The sequence below is a fragment of the Myotis brandtii genome, unplaced genomic scaffold, assembly GCF_000412655.1.
Source record: "Myotis brandtii unplaced genomic scaffold, ASM41265v1 scaffold914, whole genome shotgun sequence".
In the NCBI taxonomy this organism is placed as follows: domain Eukaryota; kingdom Metazoa; phylum Chordata; class Mammalia; order Chiroptera; family Vespertilionidae; genus Myotis; species Myotis brandtii.
This window is the reverse complement of record NW_005371764.1, coordinates 287,472-303,278: the sequence shown is the minus strand read 5'-3', so window position 1 is coordinate 303,278 and position 15,807 is coordinate 287,472.

The following is a 15,807-nucleotide window of genomic DNA, read 5'->3' as shown; positions in this document are numbered from 1 at the left end:
ACTTAAAGATACAAAGTCCAGTGAAAGAAAGGCCCTTTCTTTTGTTTATCTTCTATTAGAGTTCTGTAGAAATGGAATGGACAACCTTTTAAAGAGAGGAATCTTTGTCAGTAGAAGACTTTGTCAGTATATATATATATAGAATATATTTTCTCTTAACTGGGAGACTGGAATAGATACTTTCTAAAACTTCTTCTGAAGTTAAGATTTATTGAAATTATACTCAAGCACTTAGTTCAGCGATTTTCAACCTTTTTCATGTCATGGCACACACACATAGGCTAACTACTAAAGTTATACAGCACACCAAAAATGATATTTATTGCCAATCTGACAAAAAAGTAGGCATAATTTTGATTCTTTCACACTGGTTAGCTAATGCTGTGTTGGCTATTGTCATTTTTTTTGTTTGGACAATCTAAGGGAAAAGAAGTCTGTCCCTGACTAACTAGTCTAGTCAGGTATTGCGTGTTTTAAAAATTCATGAGACACACTGGTTGAAAATTGCTGACTTAATTCAATGTAGGGAAGCCAAGGGAAGCTTGATACATATAACTGGAAGGTTTTTGTTTTATTATTATTATTATTATTATTACTAGTTTTTCTTGAAAAAGTAAAAATGTCTTTTTTGTTGTTGTTAAGAGTCATATGGGATAGGTTGTTTTTTCTAAAGCAGGAGAAGAGCAGTTCAGTTTGTTTGGTGTGTGGAAAATGATCTTAAACTGTAACAACATTGCAGCCTCTTCTGCAGGAGCAGCCTGAGCCTGAAGGAAAGAGGTAACCCTATATAATCCAAGGCAAAGGGAAAGTGGGCCAGATGCACCGATCATCTCCCCATATTTTTATGAGGCAACCCTTTTCTAAAGCCACCAAAAACAGATAATCATCGTGCTCCTGATCGAGGTGGTAAACAACTCAAGTGTCGACCAGCAGAGCACATCTGTGGGCTAACAATTCAAGTGAACCGTGCAGGGAGGAGGGAAACAGAGGAAGCACAGTTTCATTTCCCAGTAACTCCACTGACTTGAATTAAGGTGGGAACCGAAGAGGACATCTGTAAAAATAACAGCATGCAAACCTCAGAAGGATGGGCTGTGCCCATTTAAGAGCAGTTTGAGTCCTAAAACCTTTCTGGTTATTGTGCAATATGAATGAAAAATCCTCAGGGATGAATTATAGTTCTAGAGTTTTAGATAACCCCTGCATATGACAAAGAACAACAGCCATGCTCTGTCACACCAATTTAATAAAGCCCTGTGACATACCAACCTGAACACCAAATACATTGACAACTTGATGGCAAGGAAAAAAGTCCAAATGTTCATTCTCAGAGTATCATTATTGTATTGACTTTTTTAATGTCAGCCATCTTCTGTATAATTACAGGACAACTTTGAACATATTGAAGACTCTCAGAATATCACCACTGAGATTTTCTCCAAGTCTTCATAAATATAGTGATTAATAAAGCAATTTCAAAGGACTAAGATCTTGGGCTATGATTCACATGAATGTGAATTATTAACACCAAATAACTAAAGTGATTTATATATGTCCATGTGGTTACAGAAAAAGTGGTGGAGCCCTGCTTAGGTACCAGAGAAGCTCTGAAATCTCACCGCTTTCTTGTATTTATGTGGTCCTGGAACTGTAGGCATGTCCCTCCCCATTCTGAGCATCAGTTTTCTGATCTGTAAAATGGAGGCACACTGTCTGTCCAGCTTCTTTTGGAGTCTGGTGATAGTGGTAGTCAGTTATTATGTGCATTCTTGCCTGTGGCTTGTAAGAAAGTCAGATAAATAAGAGTGTCTGAGTGTTAAAGTGAATTACCAAGGATGCTTCTATGTGTGGTACTCACTCTCCCCTGACTTTGCAGCCTGCAGAATGCCCAATGTCCATTGAGCCATGGCCAACCCCATGGTGAGGAAGCCTATCAAATGCAAACATTCAGAGGTTTCTGACTCTCAAGTGTCTTACAGAAAATAGAGCCAGGAGCTCCATCTGGCACTCCATCTGCTAAATGTCCCATTGATGTCAAATGCCAGGAAATGTGGCTGTTTAAAATCCCAGGGGATAAGATTTCCACTCAGAAGCTTTCTAATGGACATGCACCGCATGCCACATTCAGTGAAGCAAAAGCCCTCCACTGCGTGGTCTAGTCACAGGCCCTCGCACACCCCCCTCTCTGGTCCTCAGCTGTGAAGTTTGGAGACATTTAGCTGAGAAAAAATGGGCTGTGCAGCCTCAGTGGCTTATTAATACGCTGGATGCAAAAGCCTTTCTGGTTATTATATCTGCAAAAGCCCACACTCTACAGCCTAACAAGACGACCAAAGCCTTACCACTGGCCTTTTCCCACACTCTGGCACCAGGTTAATAATGAACACAAGCAATTAAAGCAGCTACCCATGAAACATATGCCTTCTGGTCAAAGCTCATTATTGCTTCATCACCACTTGGATATTAAAAAGGGCTTCATGATAATTGTTAATCATTATTCCTTAACAGCACTTTTTTGCAAAAGGCCACATCCATTAGCCTCACGTTTTAGAAGACTGAGTGAGATACAGAGAGGTTAACTGGGTGGTTTGAGTCATTCAGTCCAGAACCAGACAGATCTAGAAAGAAAACTCAGGGTTTCTGCAATATATGCTGAGGAGTTCTCAAAATGGCCCTTTGCTACCTTTGAATGAAAATCTTCAACAACCTTCATTTGCTCTTGTTTAATTAGGGATGGCCGTCTGGCTTGGTGATGAACTTTGACTTCCAGATGGGACCTCTTTCCCCAACATCTCCTAATTGCCCGTTTTCTCAGTTAAAGTTGATAAGTGATGACCAAACCAGCTAATTAGGCCCATTATACAACCCAAGGAAGTAGTTAGGGAGGGATGGGAAACAGATACATAAAATGAGGTCAAATAGTGACAGAGATTCAAGCATTTAGGAGTATCAGTGTTTCATTTGTAGGTGAAACTTAGAACAGATTGTCCAGAGTTTAGGAGCTGTCAGATCTCTGTCTTGCACTCTATCACAATTCATCCCTAACAGCTACAGAATCTCATTTACATATTCTAAAGGCATTGAACATTTTTTGGTTAAGAACACAGTGGCTTTGGTATCACCTACATACACATTCTTGCTACACTTATTGAGGCTTGATGACACATTTTCTAATGTAATGTGCTGGCAGCCAAGTAAGACTCAAATCTTCCTTATTATCTCTAAAGTGGAGAATATTTCTTGAAATACGGCATTTATAAATGGAATCAAGTGGCAAACAGCCCCATAACAATGCAGTTATGTCTGAAACACCATTAGGCAAAAGAAGGCCTTATGGTCTAAGTAGGTACTGTTATATATTTCAAAATGACAGATTAAGATGACAAGGATTTGCAATCAGACCTTGACAATAAATGTACACTTGTCACAGGTTGCAATGCAGCCTGGTAGAACTTGAGGGTTAGGTAGCAGAAGTGTCATTTTTGAGACTGTGAAAAATTCATCTCTCTAGTGGCAGCTGTCTGTCTGGCACCTCAATCAATGGCCTAGAAGAGACTGTTGGTCCCCAGATAGGCAAGTGTTACTTTCGCTCTTAGTAAGCTCTGTGCCAGTCTTGGGGCAGTCGGAAAGGGTGGAGAAAAGCATAGTGTTTTGATGGCTCAGGCCTGGTCTAATGCGACACACCCATGTCTGAAGGGTTTGTGCCCACATCCTCTCCACTGCAACTGATTGCTGGTGGCAATCACCTTTGCAAGAACTGGCATATGCAGTGGTAGCGAAAATTCAGCTGGATCTTGATATAAATGGGCTATAATACTTATTCTTCTTGGATATTTCTTAAGTCAATCCAGTGGATTTGGAGACTGCTATAAAACCATTTGGCCCAAAGTCTGTACAAGTTTCTCTGATCCAAAATGGCACCTTGTATCCAAGTGACTTAGATGCAGCCAGCTATTCCATCTCAAGTGAGACACGAAATAACTCAAGCTAACATCCAAACTCTCACTTCATCACCAAGGACACTGAGGCTCAGAGAAGTGGGAAGACTTGCCACAAGGTTATGGTGAATGTGTGGTAGAGAAGAGTCTACTTCAGTCATGGTTCAACAGTCTCTCTCTGATTTTTGCATTACTTTTTGCAACCTTTTGAATTGTTGAGAAGATGACAAGAATGATCATATTCTAGTGTGCTTCAGAATTTTCTGAAATACTTGTTAAAAATGCAGATTCTGAACTTCATCCCACATACCGCAGAGATTTGGATTCAGGTTTTCATGGGTCACCTTTGTGGGCCACCATGGAGACAAATATGAGTTTTTGCTGTCTCTTATAGGCCCAGCCTCCAAGTCAGTGTCTCTTCATTTTGTTTTCTAGTCCCAGGGCAGCTATTGAAAGGTCTGATCCTGAGAATGTAGCTTAACTTTACTAAGTGGAAACAACCATCCCATCACTCCTCTCTTTTGATCACAACACGTTTCTAAATACAGTTGACGCTTGAACAACATGGGTTTAAACTGTGTGGATCCACTTATACATCAATTTTTAAAATAAATACTTGTACTATTTTTGACCATGTTTGGGAGTCGGTGGATGCAAATGCTCATTGTATGCATTGTTTTACACCATTTTATATAAGCAACTTATGAATTCTGTATATTTTGGTGTTTTTGAAGGTTCCTAGAACCAATCTCCTGAAGATACTGAGGGATTGTTAAGTTTTGGGGGAGTCAAAAGTTATATAAGAATTTTCAACTGACCAGGGGTTGACACCTCTAACACCTGCATTGTTCAAGGGTCAACTGTACACATTCTGTCTCACTGTTTGCTGTATTACACCTGCCAGAATATTGGATATGTGAATAAGTGTGAACCCATGCCTACTTTATAAAGCATAGGCCATATGTCTTAACTTTCTATATCCTGTCTCTAGCATAGAGTGATGACCAGAGAAGGGACTAGCTGGAACTTTCATTCGAGTGGCTTGTTGATGAAGATGTTGCATGAGACCTAAAATATACTGGTTCTTCTTTATGGGCTAATACATTATTCATGTAACAGAACCCATTTGGAATTGGCACTTGAATACAAATGTAGGAACATTGTTTAGGCTAACCCAGTGGCACTCAATATATATTTACTAGTATTTCACTCTCACTACAACAAATTTTCTACCATCTTCTTAGAACTAAAAAAATTAAAGTCAATGACAGCTATGAGAAGATAATTCACTATGTCATTTCCGTTGTGCCTACAATTTGAGTCATTTATGTTTAAAATTGCATACTTACAAATATTGCAATGCTATCCAAGCACGTTATAAAGGCCTAGTATTTATTTTTAAAGTTTTTCTGATTTTGTTTATTGAAAAGACAAAATTGTAATCAAGAAAAATTGAATAGAAAATATTTTACTATTTGAACACATCAGCTGATTTTATTCTTTTCAATTTTCTTCCTGTCCTTGTCCATATACTTGCAATTCAAAGTTTGTTTTCTAATCTCAGCTCAGCCATTAACAAGTATCATTCTGAGAAAGGAGGTTAACTTTAGTAAGTAGGAATAAATGTCCATCTCACTAATATCATTGGGTAGTTATGGGGATCTGGAAGATGCAGGTGAAGATGATGTGCATACTGTAAAGTGACTTAAATGCCAAAAGAATTGTTTTTTAAAATCTATGGTTCTCATTTCATGATGATATTCTTTATGTCTCCAAAAGTTGTTGGATCTTTTTTTTAGAGGGTGACAAATACAAGATAATATGAAGAAAGATAAAATAATCTGCAAAGTTTTCATTACATTTGACTCAAAGAAGGAAAAGCTGAAAAGCTACTTACTTAATGTGAAGGCCTGTGATAAAGTGAGAGTAGGGACCAGCTGTTATCCATCTTTTCAGAGGCCAAATAAAGAAGTTATGGGCTTCAACTGAAGAGAGGACTTAAATTTTTTTAAAGATCAGCATCCTGACTGTGAGGATTTTTAACACAAGCTCACCTGCCCTGTGTGGACCAGAGGAGCATGAGCTGTGCAGCTGGAATAACACAAGCTCACCTGCTCTGATTCTTGAAGAATGGTACATTTGTCTACTTTCATGTATAAACCACCCTAAAACTTCATTAGGTAAAATAAGAAATGGATTCTGTGGGTCAGGAATTCAGATAGGGCACAGCAAAAAATGCCTTGTTCCACTACACAATGGCTGAGGCTTCAGTTGGGAAGATTTGAAAGGCTGGAAGTAACTTCTGCAATGGGCCTGGATTCACCTGCAGGTTTCTTCACTCACATGTCAAATGCCTGAGGTCATGTTGGGTGTCTCTATGGCATGCCCAGACCTTTCCATGATGTCACTGCACATGGCTTCTCCAGCATGTCAGTTCCAGGGTGGCTGGACAACTTATATGTGGCTTAGGGTCCCCAAAGCAAATGCAAAAGCTTTATGGCCTTTTATCACCTAGCTTTGGAAGCACATAAGTGTTGCTTCTGTTCCACCCGGAGGGTGGAAGTAATAAGAATGCTGTCCAGATTCAAGGGGAGGCAATGCAGACATGACCTCTCAATGGAAGAGTGTCAAAGAATTTGTGGTCATGCTTGAAAATCACACAAAGAACTGATTGTAATTCACTTTCTCATTCAACCAAAGAGCATTTAAGCACAGATACCAGAACTAGGCTGGAAACACTAAGAATAATTTAGCATGTCCCACTTGCCTTGAGGAGTTCATGGTCTGCTGGTGGAGGAGAAGAGAGCCCAGAGTTGAGGTGATCAATTTAGAGAGGGGCCTTGTGAAGTCAATTTGGGTTTCCTGCCACTAAAATCCTTCTCTTTGAGACTGAACACTCTAGGGGAAAATTCCTCATCCTTCTGAATTTAACTAAGCCAGCAACAAGTACTTTTTCAATTTGTTTTTATTTCTACCCTTTGGCTTGTGCTTTCTGGATTGTGGGCTCTGAGATTTTTAATCCTTGGCAATGAGTCCCTTTCTAAATGTAAACAGATGAGGAAAGTGCCAGTATGGTCAAGTGTGATACATTCTAATACATTCAGTGCTGACACTGGTTGGGCGAATGAAGCTGCATTTAACAACTGTGTTTGCTGAACGCTTTTCAGGAGGGCCTGGAAGTTTCACATCAAGGAGGTGCACAGCTCATGCTCCTCTTGTCCACTCAGGACAGGCTGGCAGCACCACGTGAGTTCAGTAGACATTTATGGGCTCTAGGGGAATGTACCAGGATTGCCAGAGTGACTTCTAATAATTGCTTTTATGTTCTCCAGCTTTGACATTTTTCACCAGGCAGACAATACATTTAAGCAACCCCAAAACAGCTTCCTGCTGCTACCATTCAAAATAAATTCGTGACTAAAATTCGGGCTATTGTCAGGTTGACACACTTGATTCAAAATGAGTTTTCTACTTGTTACTCTCTCCCCATCCTGCCTCCTTGGCAGAGTGAAGGGTTGAATGAGCTCAGTTCACCTTTCAGTTCAGTAGCAGGCCAGAGCGGGTAGCACCCCATTGTTGGCAGTGAAGTGTTCTCTGTCCAGGGAATCAGTTATCCAAAATCTCTTTCCTCTGACCTGAATAAAATGTCCACCATTAATTGTTTTTCTAATAGTCTTGTGTCATGGCCTCTAGAAGATTTAGTACAAGCCAAACATCCCCTGGTTAAGTGCATTAACGCATGAACAATAGCGGCTGTAATAATCAACATTTATTGAGCATTTAGTATATGCCAGGCACTTTGATTTTTTCTTTCCTTGCAATACCTCATAAATCTCTACTTTATGAATGGTAATTTTATAAGTCTGTCATTATTATTGTCTTCATTTCAAAAATAAGGAAAAATAAACGAGGCTTCTGGGGGTTAAATAGCTTGCTTCATGTATAAGTATCAGAGCAAGGATTTGAACTCAAGTCTGTTTTAGTGCAAAACTTGTTTTTCAACCACTGTAAAATTACATAGTTACAAAGTTATACAGTGGGCAAAGATCAGGACTCCTGGATTTTGGGATACCTGACAGTTATATTCTGATGGGGGTAGAGAGAGAATGTGACATTCTTCCTTAAGGAAAACACTTGGGGCACTAAGAAGATGAAATATAGGAGATAGGAGATGCTGAACATAAATCTATACTTTCAGGACTTATTGAACACCTACTATGCATAGAGAATACACTAGGGACTAGAAGTATGTGGTCAGGCTAGTTATCCCACTGCCCAACATGCTTCATATGCTTCTCCTTGCTGGCTCTGGGCTAACGGCAGGAAGTATATAGGGGCATCCAGTCTGAGGCAGGAACACAAATTTCAGCCAGTTCTCCTTGTTCCCTGGCTTTTAGCCCACTATGTTCCCTGCCATCTGCCAGAAACATATCACTGTCATTGATGGCTGGGACTGATATTGCCTTGTCAAATAAACCTGGCAACAATCACAACATTTACAATATTTACTGAGCACTTAGTTTCAAGCTCTTTACATCTATTAATTATAACCATCCTTAAGCACTCAGGATAATGACTAACTTTATTATCCCCAGGACTGAGGCTCAGAAGGGCTTAGTGACTTTTAGAACTCTATCTTTCCTTTGGTCAGTTAGGATTGGCATCTCAGTCTATCTCCAGTACTATTTTCTGCCCTTACATCAGTGAGTACGTTTGGAGGAATTACTGGTGCAGTGAAGTCAGGAGTATTGCATATGGTCCAGCAAGGAGAGAGCAGTAGTCACTTATGAGAGGCAAGAGGAAAACCTCAACCAGTCTCTAAAACAGCAATGTGGGTGCTTTCCCCCTGGAAGACCTAACCACCTATCTAACTCAACTGATTCTGGAGATCCCAGGAGACCTCCATACCAGTCGCACTCCCAATTGCCCTAACTTTGCCTCTGAGATCACAGGAGACTCAAAGATATTAGTTACATTTGGGTGAAGCAGGAACACCCAAATGGAAGAAAATAAGAAGGAAAGCAGGACCCAGAGCCTCAAGGAGCAGAGTGACTTGGAAACCCAGGAGCGCTCCCCATTTGAGCAGCAACAGCTTACTGGTGACCCAGTGGACATGGAGCAGCTGGGCTCACTGAATTTGTCATCCTGGCTTGTCTCTGATGAATGGGAAGTACTTTCCTCAGAGTGAGCACTTAGTGCCCACTGAGAGAATCGATGGGAGAGAGGGGGCTTGGAGGTGCCAGAGGAATCATAAATATTTTATACTGTTGAATCAAATGGAGAAGGCAAAGAGATTTCTTTTTCAAATGGAAGTGATAGAGACTCCATTCCATTCAAGATTAATAGGTACACTGCCCAGTCATCAAAGCTTGGAAACAAAGCAAAAAAAAAAAAAAAAGCAGCAGAGATTGTGAAGCACATACGTGGAGCTAGGACAGAGTGCTGGAGGGGAGTTAGGCCATGAGGTCATCTTCCTTCTTATACCCCAAGAAAGTGTGGATAAGCTGGGCATTATTTCAAAGCATTAGGAAACTTTAAGTCATGCTTATTAATTTACTTATCAAAGATGAATAATCATGCTCAAATAGAGTATGTGTCCCAGTGAGTCTGGCTAGAACAACAAAGAAAGACAGAGCTCAAGTGTGCAGCCCTGTGAGAATGGCCTCATCTCTCTCCTGCCCTCAGCCAGGGCCACCACGCCTCCAGTCCTTACACAGTGCTGAGCATCTAGGCTTTTTGTAGAGATGGACAGGGACAGTTACCTCACCTCTTCCTTTGGGAATTTCCTTTTATGTTCAACTAGAGGCCACGAGATTCATGCACTGGGGGGCACGGGGGGCTTCAGCCCGGCCTGCGCCCTTTCGCAGTCTGGGACCACTTGGGGGATGTCTGCCTGCCAGCTTAGGCGCAATTTAGGGATTGGGCCTTAGCCGGCAGTCAGACATCCCTCTCACAGTCTGGGGCTCTCGCAGTCTCAGACCCGTTGCTCCTTACTGCCCGCCACAGTGGAGGCAGGAGAGGCTCCTGCCATGGCCACTGCACTCACCAGCCGTAAGCCTGGCTTCTGGCTGAGTGGCGCTCCCCCTGTGGGAGCACACTGACCACCAGGGGGCAGCTCCTGCTTTGAGTGTCTGCCCCCTGGTGGTCAGTGCACATCATAGTGACAGGTCATTCTGCCATTTGGTTGATTTGCATATTATGCTTTTATTATACAGGATAGCTTTGGAAGGCAAATGGAAGGTGATTTTCAAAGCCATTCCCTCTACTTAACTTATTTTCACAAATAAATGTGAATATGGCAGTGCTTCTTTTTGGCTTTTTTTTTTTCCCAGATCTGGCATATTCTAGAAAGTCAACTCAGAATTTATAGTGAGGGCAAGAAGTGGATCGGCCAGTCTTTGGTGAAACGGGGGAGAGTCGGGTATAGCTGACCACTCTGGGGTTTTCTCTGGGCATGAGGTAACTGTCAGGAAACACTGCCATTCTGTTCACCCTTTCTCCACACTAACTATCCCCAAAGCTACTTTGGTCACATCATGTGTGTCATTCCTGCTGGAGGCTGTTTGAGTAATAGAAGATAGTGCACATGTCGTGCCTGCCAGGACATGCAGACATCCCTCCTGTCTCTTGTGCTCCTTCTCTTTAGCTGTGCCTGGATCTCTGATCTCCTCACGCTCACCTTGCCAGGAGCTGGGTTTCTGCAACTGCCTTCTCCAGAAAGGAGGAGCATCAGCCAGGTGACTTTTGACCTCTGGGAGCACAACCTAGTTTGGGAGTTACAGAGAAGAATCAATTACCAAGCAAAGCAAGATGGAGTATTTCCTTTCATGGTCCCTCTTAACCATGATGCCAGCCTTCGCAAGAGTCAGCTGATACACTCTCTAGCAACTGCTTCAGCTAGAAGCACAGGACTTCCTCTGTTTCATTTATATGTATTTGAAGGCAGTGGCAGGGGCAGCGGCATGATGTCAGAGGCTCTGCTATTTCTGGTGCCTCACGCCCCTGTCCCTCTTCCCCATCTCACCAGCAAGTCCTGGTGGCAACTGGTGGGTGTGCACAGATGCAGAAAGGTTTAGACCCACAAAATAGGGCCCTGACTCCACAAATTGACAAGAGGTAGGAGCAGTTTACTCTTTTGTAAAATGGGCATTGATTTTTCTTGAATGAGATCATGTATGCACAGTGCCTGGGATGGGGTAGTGCTTAGTTCCTGGAGTTTCCATTCCTACAAGAGGTAGTGGCTAAGGTTTATGTTTCCCTTGAATGCCCTGAGCCACTTCCCATGGTGCATGTTCCACAGAATAGTGAGTGAGGCTACATGTAGGCCACACATGGGCACACAGGGTGGTCAGCAGGCCGAAGACCATGGTCAGGGACAAAAAAGCATCCTACACTTGCAACACTTTATTTTCTCCTTCTGCTCTTCCCCCCCATTTTTCTTTCTCTTTCTTTTCCTGCTTGCTTAATTTCATAGAACCAAGAGATATGGCTTGCTACCACTCCTTTTGGTGACTTTAAAAAAGAGACCCTGCACCCTTGTGGGATACACTTTCAGGAGGTGGGGTTATGGCTTAGATGATGAAATCAGGGCTGATTTCTTTTAAACGATGACCAAAGGCCTGGAACCCTCTCAAAACTGCCCCTCCAGCCCACAAAACATGGCTTTGGCAGCTCCAAGGGACTCAGGACTCCAAATCACCTAACTGGCTGACCACTGAGATCGGCTCTAATGGTATTTTTTCTCTCCCACCAACCGTTGGCACCACAGGGACAGAAGGAAAGCAGTAGTGAGTCCTATGGCAAGCTGCGTGGAGCCTGTGCCATCCTTTGAGAGGCACACCTCTGCCAGTACAGGGAGGTAACTTGGCCAGCTCCCTGCTTTGCTCTAGCACCTGAACCCAGCCAAACAAGAACTGTGAAAGGGCTGTAAGGGCCCATGAAGTAATGCTGAAAACGTTTGTGAGATCTTTGGGTTTCCAAAGCATTTTTCTTTCTAATTCTAAAATGAGACTCTCTCTTAAAAAAAACACACAAAAAAACATTCATGTGGTGAATTTTTATATACTACACAATAACCCCATTGTCACACTGTGGTTGAGTCCATAATCCTGGTGTGAGGGGCAGAATCAAAATATAATTATTTAAATTATTTATAAAAAATTATTTTCCTCGTCCCCACACAGATGTTGAAATAGTTCTCTAATACATTTTTAGACATATGCTTGTTCATGACCTCAGCCTTGGGGAATCATTACATGCTCATCAGCTGACAGCATCAGTAATCACTCAGATCAAAAAGCATGTGCTTCAAATACTCTGACTCAGCCCCCACCTTTAGGTGATTCTCCTGCGGGATGCAGGCTGGGTTCAGACTGAGTTTTTCAATACTGGGCGAGTTTCAACAGATAGGGCTGGGACCAGTGATTAATCTCCTCCATGAAACATTGAACAAGAAGTTAACATGGATCCACCAGAAGCTGCCGAGGTTTTAGTGAGAATTTCAGGTGCAGGACCTGTCAGGAACATTTCCCTTTTTCAGGAATGTGACCTAATCATATTGGTTTTCCTTTAATGTCCACAAACCTGGGAATCTAGGGAATGAGATAGATGATACTGGTGAATTTCTTAAATTGCCCATAGGCATCCAACCATGTGAATTTGTTCCAGCAGAGAGAGTGGGCTCCGTGAGTCGAGGTGAAGATGCTGATGATAATGGCCTGCCAAACCTCCTCAGCAGGCTGCGGGGTCGGCAGCATGTGCTCCAGATTCTTTGAATGGAGGCCTCAGATCAAACAGGGTTATTCAATTGAACTATGTGAGATGGGCAGTATTTAACTTTTTTTTTTAACCTATAAAAAAGGCAGTTTCACATGTTGGACCTAATGTGTGCACTTGATGCTTAATTGTGACCTTTTAATTTCATGATGGCAGAAAGACCCCCCTGTGGAACTTAGAAGGAATCCTTCTGTGCTCAAAAGTCCATTTGATGCATGAAGCATCCTTAGCCTTGTGACCTTTAGGCCTGCAAAGCCCCTCATGATCCCACCACCCCAGTCAGAACTAATCTCTCCCACCCTAAGGTTGTTGAGAGTTGGCTAACAGTATTTATGAAATACTAGAGGCCTGATGCATGAAATTAGTGCAAGAGTAGGCCTTCCTTCCCTCAGCTGCTGGCACCGGCTTCCCTCTGGCACCCGGGACCTGGGCTTCCCTTGCAGCCCCGGCTTTGTCTGGAAGGGCATCTGGTCTAATTAGCATATTATGCTTTTATTATTATAGATATGTCTTCAACTATAGCTATTTATATTCATTTATAACTTAAAATTATAAATTCTTTGAAGATGTGGGCCACCATGCATATCTTTGCATTTCCTACCTAGATGCTTTTTCACATAGTAGTCATTGTTAATTATTGATTGGTTGGCTACCAGGATGTTGACTCTTTTATCAATATAGTAAAATTAATTAGAATCAATCAGCTCTGAGCTATCATGGGAAAAAATGATTATTGTCTCTTATGTTAGGATTAAACAGAGTCATGAATTACGTAAGCATTTCCATGGTGTGTACAAACATATTTTCCTTTGTGCTGACATGATCCAGAGAATAGCTGACCGGTTTTCCCAGTTCTGCTCTACTCTGCTCTACAGCTTGTCCTTCTTTGTCCCCACTGGGAGTGGGGGTGAAGCAGAATATGGGGCACCTATACACGTGTAACTAGACCACATGCTTGTATGCTGTCTATAACTGGAAATTGAGGAGCATGGGAGCTTGCAGTTCAACATGTGTCCAGTGGAACTTATACCCCCTCCCCTGCTCCTCTTCCTGTGTGCTGGTCTCGGTGAATGGTTATGATGTTCTTCCAGATGCTCCAACCAGAGGCCTCAGAGGCCAGGTGCACCCTCCTGCTCCTCATTAGTCCACACATTTCACTGGCCATCTCTTTTTTTAATTTAAATTCTTTATTGTTTAAAGTATTATGTAAGTCTCCTTTCTCCCCATTGACCTCTCCCCAGCCGCTCTACCCCCAAGCACATGCCCTCACCTCCCTCAAGTCTGTGTCCATTGGTTATACTCATATGCATGCATACAAGTCCTTTGGTTGATCTCTTACCTCCTTACCCCCTTGCCTTCCCTCATAGGTTGGACAGTCTATTCTATGCTTCTATGACTCTGGTTGTATTTTTGTTCATCAGTTTATGTTGTTCATTATATTCCACAAATGAGTAAGACCATGTGATATTGATCTTTTGACTGGCTGCTTATTTCGCTTAGCATAATGTTCTCCAGTTCCATCCATGCTGTTGCAAATGGCAAGAGTTTTCATTTTTATAGCAGTGTAGTATTCCATTGTGTAGATCTACCACAGTTTTCCAATCCACTCATCTGCTGATAGGCACTTAGGCTGTTTCCAAATCTTAGTTACTGTAAATTGTGCTGCTATGAACACTCACTGGCCATCTCTTGTTCCTCTGTCTGTTTTTTTTCTTTTTCTGTTTTTCATCATTACCACCGCTGCCAAGATTCTGAGTTACCCACCTTTCTTTCCTGGCTTCTCTTCTGACTCCTCTGTTCCCACTCTTGCCTCCTTCTGCCCCTCTACAAAAGTAAGCTTTATGAGTTGCACTTTTGATCATGTTGCTCACCTGCTTAAAATCCTCATGCAAGTCACACAAGCCCTTCTTGATGTAGTCCTGCTCTCTTCTCTAGAACCTAGTTCACCGCTCACCACATCTGCAACTACTGAACAACCCACAATTTCTCTTACCTCTTAGCTTTCATGTTTGCTTCTCCCTCTGAATAGTAGGTTTACACCCTTCTCATGGCCAATTCCTATTGAACTTTGGGACTCAACTCCATCATTCATGCCATTAGGCTGGGTGCGGATGACCCTCCTTGGCCCCCATAGCACCCTGATCTAGCAGAGCAGCTAGAACCTTTAATCATCTGGCAGCCCATCTTAGCTGGTGACAATGTGTTTCCTTTGCCACAGTCCACTTTGCTTTGCTTATATGATGTTACATGACCTGCAGATTCTTGCCCTAGGTCTATTCAGTCACTTGCTTTCATTTGACAGGATACTGACTAATATTGAAGATAAAGTTCTAGGTTCTTACATGCTAACCCTAACCTCAAATGTTTCTATACATGGCATGTTACAATGGGCATTAATTTATAGATGATAGAGGTAGACAGAGAGTCTTTTAGCTAATTAAAAAAAGGCACCATGGCATACCATCTTATACCCTTGGAAATAAAATACAAAAGGAGGAGAAAAAAATACATGATGGCCATTGGAAGTAAATCTTCTGAGGTTTCAGAGTTGAGATATAGGTACTCAATAAAGAAAGGACTGAGCTCTCCAAGGGTCAGATAGGACTCAGTTCAGGCTCTGAGCAAGAAGCAAAAGCACCCAGAGACATGCCAAAGCTTTCTCAGAGTGATGAACAGAGGCAAGAACCCTCATTCCCTGAGGGTAAAATTGTCATCACCCCATACTTTGCTCAACTTTGTCACCTCCTTCCTAATGGAGAAAGTGGGGATAGGCAACCCCATGAGTCCCAATTGGGTGAGGCCTGAACCATCAGCAAGGTAATAAAAAGCCAATCTTGGGCCCCTGCCTGAAAGTGGCAGTGCATGTGACTCATCCTACTCAGGGAAGTTTAGTCATTTCAAGGTAAAGTTGTGCCAGTTCAACACCCAGTAATATTTTCCAGTCAGTGATCATCAAACAGGAGTTCGCCAGTCATCTCTAGATTCTGCTTAGAGCCCCAGCTCTGAGAGGCAGGCAGCCTAAAGGAATTGTACGATGGCAAAATAGCCATGTTCACTTCCAGTTTATCTGCCAGCTTACACACACACCCCCCTG